Raw genomic sequence first — 7,938 nt, forward strand, 5'->3', positions numbered from 1 at the left:
GGATTTTGACCTAAAAAAAGATGCGCACTGAGCATAACTGGGTGGCCATGACGTGCGCACCAAAAAGAGCTTTTCAAATTGGGGTCATATGTGCAATTCTGATACCCGTAGCCAAAGTTATAGCCAAAATACCGTAACGCACTTAAAATTGCCCCAATTAGAAAAAGATCACGATTACCTGCCATTTTTGAATGGATTTGCCAACTCTAGGTATCTCAGCGCCATCAACGTGCCATCTGACAACTCAGCATCATTTAACTTGAATCCTCCTGCATCAGTCGCCCTTGGTTGGAAAGAACTTGTCCTCGAGTTCACAGTAACTTCATTGGAATCCACAAAACAAGGACTTCGGTATTTCACATTAAAGACATCATAAGTCCTCAAATGGATGGGGAGACGCAGCCTATAGGCATTATCATTGATCTTCTGCAGAATCTCACAGGGTCCAATCTTTCGCTCCTTAAGCTTATTATACTCTCTAATAGGAAAACGATCACAAGTTAATACTGTCCAAACAAAATCACCAACATAAAAAAGTACCTGATGACGATGACTGTCAACCTGAACCTTATACTTGGCATTGCTCTCGTGAATGGCTAGTTTCACCTGCTCATGGATGCCTTGAAGATGTTCTGCCATCTCATCTGCCTTAGGACTCAAACAACCTACACGTGGAGTAGGGGCTAAGTCTAGCACCCCGGATGCATTCTAACCATAGACAATCTCAAATGGGCTAATTCTTGTGGTTTTGTTCTTCAATTTGTTATAGGCAAATTCTGCTTGAGGTAATGCCAAATCCCACTGTTTCGGTTTAGTTCTTGCCAAACACCTCAAAAGTTTGCCTAAACTCCGGTTCGCCATCTCGGTCTAACCATCTATTTGGGGGTGGTAGGCGCTGCTGAAATTCAACTGTGTCCCTAGTTTCTCCCACAAACTCTTCCAAAAATGACTGAACTTAGTGTCATGATCTAAAGTGATTGATTGAGGAATACCATGTAAACGCACAATCTCCCTAAAGGAGAGATGGGCGATCCGGGCAGCATCCATTGTTTTCCTGCAAGCTACAAAATGGGCCATCTTGGAAAACCTGTCAACCACAACCAAAATAGAATTCAAGGCCCATTGGGTATGAAGTAAGCCCAACACAAAGGCCATACTGACATCAAACCAAGGGGCCTCAAGAATAGGCAAAGGACAGGCCTGCATTAGTGAGAACTCCCTTGGACCACTAACACACATAACAACGCTCCACATAATGAGCCATGTCACTGGCTAATTTGGGCCAATAATAGTAAGAAGAGATCAGGGCCAATGTCTTATCTCACCCAAAGTGACCCTAGTTATGAAGTTCACTAATAATCTGCTGCCTTAGTGAACAATCTGGAATGCACAACTATAATTCATGAAACAGATAACCATTATGCAAAATAAAGTCATGACATTGACCATCAGTTACCTCCTGAATTATCCTCCCGAAGGAAGGATCTGCTGCATACATATCAATGAAAGCCTCAAATCCTGCAACTCTGGTACTCATGGTGGTGAGGAGTAACGTACGATGACTCAGTTTATTTGCAACACGGTTCAGACTCCCTGCTTGGTGTCTTAGCGCAAATGTGAACTCCTGCAAGTATGCCACCCACTTGGCATGCCGTCTACTCAGCTTGTGTTGGCCATTGATGTACTTCAAGGCCTCATGATCAGTGATGAGAATGAACTCCCTCTGTATTAGGTAGTGATGCCAATGCTTCAGGGACTCAATTATGGCATAAAACTCTAGGTCATAGGTGGAATAGTTCTTCTTTGGTCACGACAGCTTTTCATTGAAAAAAGCTATTGGGCGCCCCTCCTGACTCAAAACATCACCAATGGCAACCCCAGATGCATCACATTTTACCTCAAACACCTTTTCAAAATCAGGAAGTGCCAAAACTGGTGCTTCTGTCATCTTCTACTTGACCAATTGAAAACTGGCATCTGCCTCCTCAGACCACTAGAAATCATGTCCCTTGAGGCACTCTGTGATAGAGCAATCAGGGTACTAAAGTTTTTGATGAACCAGTGGTAGAAGGACGCAAATCCATGGAAACTTCTAACATCATGCAAGGTCTTTGGTTTGGGCCACTCCAAGACCGCATTTATCTTTGATTGATTGACCGGTGCAAAACTACAAGTGCACAGTATCGTAGTTTTATAGTAAAGTAATAAGAAGAGTATCGTCATCAGGGATTAGTACCTTACGTTTGCCAAATACTAAAATTATACTAAACTTGATTTTATCTAGAGGAATCACTAAGATTTTTGTAGTTGCAATCTAAACTAGATCAACTCAAAGAAAAATGTGCAAAGGAAATAACACTGACGTTCGAAGATCAAATTAATGGGAAGAAAACTTCTAGGAAATCGATTTCACCTACTTCTTCACTATGCTTTTCTCATCCAGCTAATTTAATTTAAATCTCTTTTGTCTATTAGCAAATCTCTAATTCATCCAAAAGCCTCTTTCGATAGTCAATTGGAATTGACTCTTGGTTATCAATTCACACAAGAATATGCAAATTCAATAATCAAGAACGCAATAAGACTAATGATTTAATTACTACATAGGTTCATACAAGTCTTTCGATCTCTAAACTTACCTATGCTGAAATATCCAAGATCTACCCTATGATTCCCTCTTTCGACAGCAAATCACAAGATTACTTATCATCTAATCAATGGCCAGTTAATTAGAAGCAATAAATTCAGAATAAATCAGATAAACAAAGAGAGAATTGCATTAAATTAGCATAGACAATCAAGCATAGTTCGGAAATAGGTTACATCGTTTTCCTAGAATGAAGAAAATTTAGCTCATGCTAGAAATGGAATTCAACATAAACGAATTCACCATAATTGTTCTGAGAAGATGGGAAGAAGAAAATAAACATTGAAAAATCCTCCTTACAGCCTCAACTCGTTGTCAAAAGCTCAAGGGAACGATTCAACGCTTTTCTCTCGTCCGTGCTCGTGTATGATTCCAACGTACGTGCAATAATTGGAATTCCGTCTCCAAAAACAGATGAATTGAATTCCTCTAACTGTGTTTTTCTCTCTCAAGAAGTGTTCTCCAGTCAAAAACTCGCGGCTCTAGAGTGAAAAATTGCTTTTATATGGTCTCACGGCAGAAAACCTAAAATCTGTCAAAATACGATGTTCGCTCGAGCGGGGTGTCGAGTGCGCGTCGAGCGTTCGACTCTGCCTGATTTCGCTCAAGCAGCCAATGTCTCCACTCGAGCGATCTTTGTTTTTCAGCAACCCGCTCGAGCTCCCTGTCGAGCGGCAGTCGAGCGTTTGAATCTGCCTGAATTCGCTCGAGCGGCCAAAAGCTTCCGCTCGAGTGAACTTGTAAAATCTGCAATATGAAATTTTGCAAGTCATCAAATACCCCCAAACTTACAACTTTGTTTGTTCTAAAAAAAAAAATGATAGTTTAGGCAATATCGATTCAACCCGAAAGAGAAGTATCATCACTCACCAAGCTTTTATGAATTTAGATTTCATCTCTAGTATCTTACTCTTTTAACATCAAAGATGGCAGGAAAATCAATCAAAAATGTTACAATTTGTCAAGCAAGAGTTAGGCGTTTACTTCAACCTAAAGCTAAGACCTTGAGTGTGTGTGTGATATAGTCAATTTAACCTCAAACCACCTGCAAACTCAGATAAAAGTAGAACAACCAAAATCAGAAGAATTCTCTTAAAACTTAACCCCATAAGTCCAATTTTCAGAAATCCCCTCCACTAATGTAGTCAACACCAAAATCAGAGATCAAAAGGTCTTTAATAAAGTTGTAATGATAGGCCACAGGGTGAGGGTTAAGAAAGAACTGGATATGGAAAATTAAATCAAACTGAGAAAATACTTAGTGAAAAGAACATTAAAAGAGAAACCCACATGATTCAAATCATAGCTCTTTCTTGGCAATATGCTCATACTTGTGGCATTATTATTGCTGTAATCACTGATGTAAAACCAACAATTCCCTTAACAAAATCTGAGCTAATTCACACTCCGCTTAGCGACTTCTTTTTCTTTTTTTTTTCTTTTCTTCTTCTTCTTCTTCTTCTTTTCTCTCTCTCTCTCTCTTTTTTTTTTTTTGAGTCACTTCCTTTCTTCTTCTTTTTCTTCTTCTTCTTTGATCAATCAAAGCAAAAATAATACGATTCATCATGAAACCAATTTTTCTCTTTTAAATGAAACTCTCCACCAAAGTATTTTCTCAAACTATCAAAGGTAGATTCATTGTTTTTCAGGCTTAGAGCTGGCATGGTTTATGTAGTTCAAAGAATAAATAAAGGCTTATGAAGGCTCAAAGGGGTTGACTATGGAAACACACCATGTAATGATGGCATGACATTTAGGACGGCTGGGAAAGCTTTTTGGTTATGCCAAAGAAATGCCTAGATCATTTCTCTGATATTTGGTCTCAACTAGGATTTCGCCTAAAGGACCCATCAACGGATTCTAGAGCAAAGCAAAATCGAATCTCCCTCTTTCAATTAATTCAACTTCTTCTCTTCATAAGCAAAATGGAATAAGAGAAAAACGACTATGTGCTCAATTGTGTTCAAGGTCAAAGATTTAAACCAAAGTACCCACAAAACTTCACTTGACATAAAAGAAATTTTTGAAAATTTTTCTCAAAACCATCTTCAATCACAAATTTCAGAGTCATAGAGAATTCAATCTTACTCCAATGCATGCTTGGTAAGAGAATCAAACAACCCATCAACAACCCAAGACTTAGAAAACAAGAGGATCAAATGATTATAAGAGTTTACACCCCCAAACTTAAACTAAACAATGTCCTCATTGTAATACAAAAGTAAAAAGGATTGAAGAAATAAAAGAACTTCCCTGGTTTCATAGTGAATCTTCCGTAGATTAGAATTTTTCAGCTCTTTATTCTTGCTAAATAATCCTGCATCAAAAACCAATTTATTAAAACTTAAATAAATAAAGATAATAAAATAAATGAAAGAAAGAAAGATAGATCTATGGGTTGCCTCCCATAAGCGCTTGTTTTAAAGTCTACAGCCAGACTTTTCAATGATCATCAATTAGGATCTCCAAGAGGAATAAATGCATAGTTCCTCTCTATTTGCTCTCCATAGTAGTGCTTCAATCTCTGACCATTAACTCTGAAAATATTCTCAGTCTTGTCCTTCAAATCTACTGCTCCAAAAGAGAAAACTTCATGAATTGTATAAGGACCCGTCCATCTTGATTTCAACTTTCATGGAAAGAGTTTGAGTCGTGAATTGAAGAGTAAAACTTGTTGTCCTGGAGCAAACTCTCGCCTGAGAATTTGTTTGTCATGCCACTTCTTCGTCTTTTCTTTATAGATCCATTCTGGAACTCTTCCATCTCATTCAATTGAAGAAGTCGCTTTTCACCTGCTGCCTTCAAATCAAAATTAAACTCTTTTACAGCCCAATAAGCTCTATGTTCCAACTCTACAGGAAGATGACATGCCTTTCCAAAAGCTAATCGATATGGAGACATCCCGATAGGTGTTTTAAAGGCTGTACGGTATGCCCACAAAGCATCATCAAGCTTCTTCGCCCAATCATTTCTATTGATTTTGACCATCTTCTCAAGGATGTTCTTGATCTCTCTATTTGAAATTTCAGCGTGACCATTAGTTTGAGGATGGTAAGCAAGTGCTATCTTGTGCTTCACACCATATTTAGAAAGAAGATTCTCAAACAACTTGTTGCAAAAGTGAGTCCCTTCATCACTAATAATAGCTCGTGGAGTGCCAAATCTTGTGAATATGTTCTTTTGCAGAAATTTGAGTACTACCTTTGCATCATTTTTTGTTGTAGCAATTGCTTCCACCCATTTTGACACATAGTCAACTGCTAATAAGATATAAGCAAAACCAAAAGAAGGAGGAAAAGGCCCCATAAAATCTATTCCCCAAACATCAAACAACTCAACTTCTAAGATACCTTTCAATGGTAACTCATGACGCCTTGAAATATTTCTCATACGTTGGCACCGGTCACAAGTTTTCACCAAAGTGTAACTATCACGAAAAATGGAAGGCCAAAAGAACCCACTTTGAAGTACCTTAGCTGCTGTACGGGTGGCTCCAAAGTGTCCTCCATATGATGATGAATGGCAATGATGGAGGATGTCTTGCATCTCTTCTTCCGGCACACATCTTCTAGTGATTTGATCAGGGCATCTTTTGAACAACAAAGACTCATCCCAAAGATAATGATTCACATCATGCAAAAATTTCTTACGTTGATGTAAGTAAGATCAGGTGGTAGAACTTTACAAGCTAGATAATTAACAATATCAGCATACCACGAAAGCTTGATCTCACATGCAAACAACTGCTCATCAGGGAATGCCTCTTGGACCACTGAATCTGGTCTTTCTTCCTCTTGCTCTAACCGAGAGAGATGGTCAGCCACTAAATTTTCACTTCCCTTCTTATCTCGAATCTCCAAATCAAATTCTTGAAGAAGGAGGATCCAACGAATTAGCCTTGGCTTAGCATCCTTCTTGCCAAAGAAATAGCGAAGTGCTGCATGATCAGTGAACACTATCACCTTTGTCCCAATGAGGTAAGACTAAAATTTGTCACAAGCAAATACCACAGCAAGCATCTCCTTCTCAGTTGTAGTATAATTTAAGTGAGCTTCATTCAATGTCCGGCTTGCATAGTAGATGGCTCTAAACAGCTTGTCTCGCCTTTGCCCCAACACTGCTCCATATGCAAAGTCACTTGCATCGCACATAACTTCAAAAGGTTGACTCCAATCAGGCACAATCACAATTGGTGCTGAAATTAGGTTCTCCTTGAGTGCATTAAAGGCATGCAAACAAATAACATCAAAGTCAAATGCAGAATTTTTCTCAAGAAGATTACATAAAGGTTTAGACAGTTTAGAAAAATCCTTGATAAATCTTCTATAAAATCCCGCATGTCCCAGAAAACTTCTGATTCCCTTCACATTCTTTGGAGGTGGTAGTTTCTCTATGGTTGCAATTTTGGCTCGATCCACCTCAATTCCTTTGGATGACACTCTATGGCCCAGCACGATCCCTTCTTGAACCATGAAATGACACTTCTCCCAGTTTAGGACTAGATTTTTATCTTCACATCTCTGCAAAACAAGAGCTAAGTTATGCAAACAATGATCAAAAGATGTACCAAAAACTGAAAAGTCATCCATGAATACTTCCATTATATCTTCCACCATGTCAGAAAAGATAGCCATCATGCAACGTTGAAATGTCGCAGGGGCGTTGCACACTCCAAAAGGCATCCTCCTAAAAGCAAATGTTCCATAGAGGCATGTGAATGTAGTTTTCTCTTGATCTTCAGGAGCTATAGCAATCTGATTATACCCCGAATAACCATCCAAAAAACAATAGTAGGAGTACCCAGCCAATCGATCCAACATCTGATCAATGAATGGAAGTGGAAAATGATCCTTCCTTGTTGCTTTATTCAACTTGCGGTAATCCATGCATACACGCCATCCCGTGACTGTTCTTGTAGGAATGAACTCATTATTTTCATTTTTCACCACCGTCATTCCACCCTTCTTTGATACAACTTGCACTGGACTTACCCATGAACTATCTAAAATAGCATATATAATTCCAGCATTAAGGAGTTTCAAAATTTCAGCTCTCACTACTTCCTTCATTGCTGGATTTAATCTTCTTTGGTGCTCAATTGTTGGCTTGTAAAGCTCCTCCATTAAAATCTTGTGCATGCAAATGGAGGGACTTATTCCTTTTATGTCAGAAATAGTCCATCCCAAGGCTGTTCTATGCTCCCTCAATACATGCAGCAACTTTTCCTCTTCTTCAAGTGTGAGTGATGTAGCAACAATCACTGAAAATGTATCACTATCACCCAAGAATGC

Source organism: Carya illinoinensis, chromosome 10 (assembly GCF_018687715.1).
Source record: "Carya illinoinensis cultivar Pawnee chromosome 10, C.illinoinensisPawnee_v1, whole genome shotgun sequence".
Classification (NCBI taxonomy): domain Eukaryota; kingdom Viridiplantae; phylum Streptophyta; class Magnoliopsida; order Fagales; family Juglandaceae; genus Carya; species Carya illinoinensis.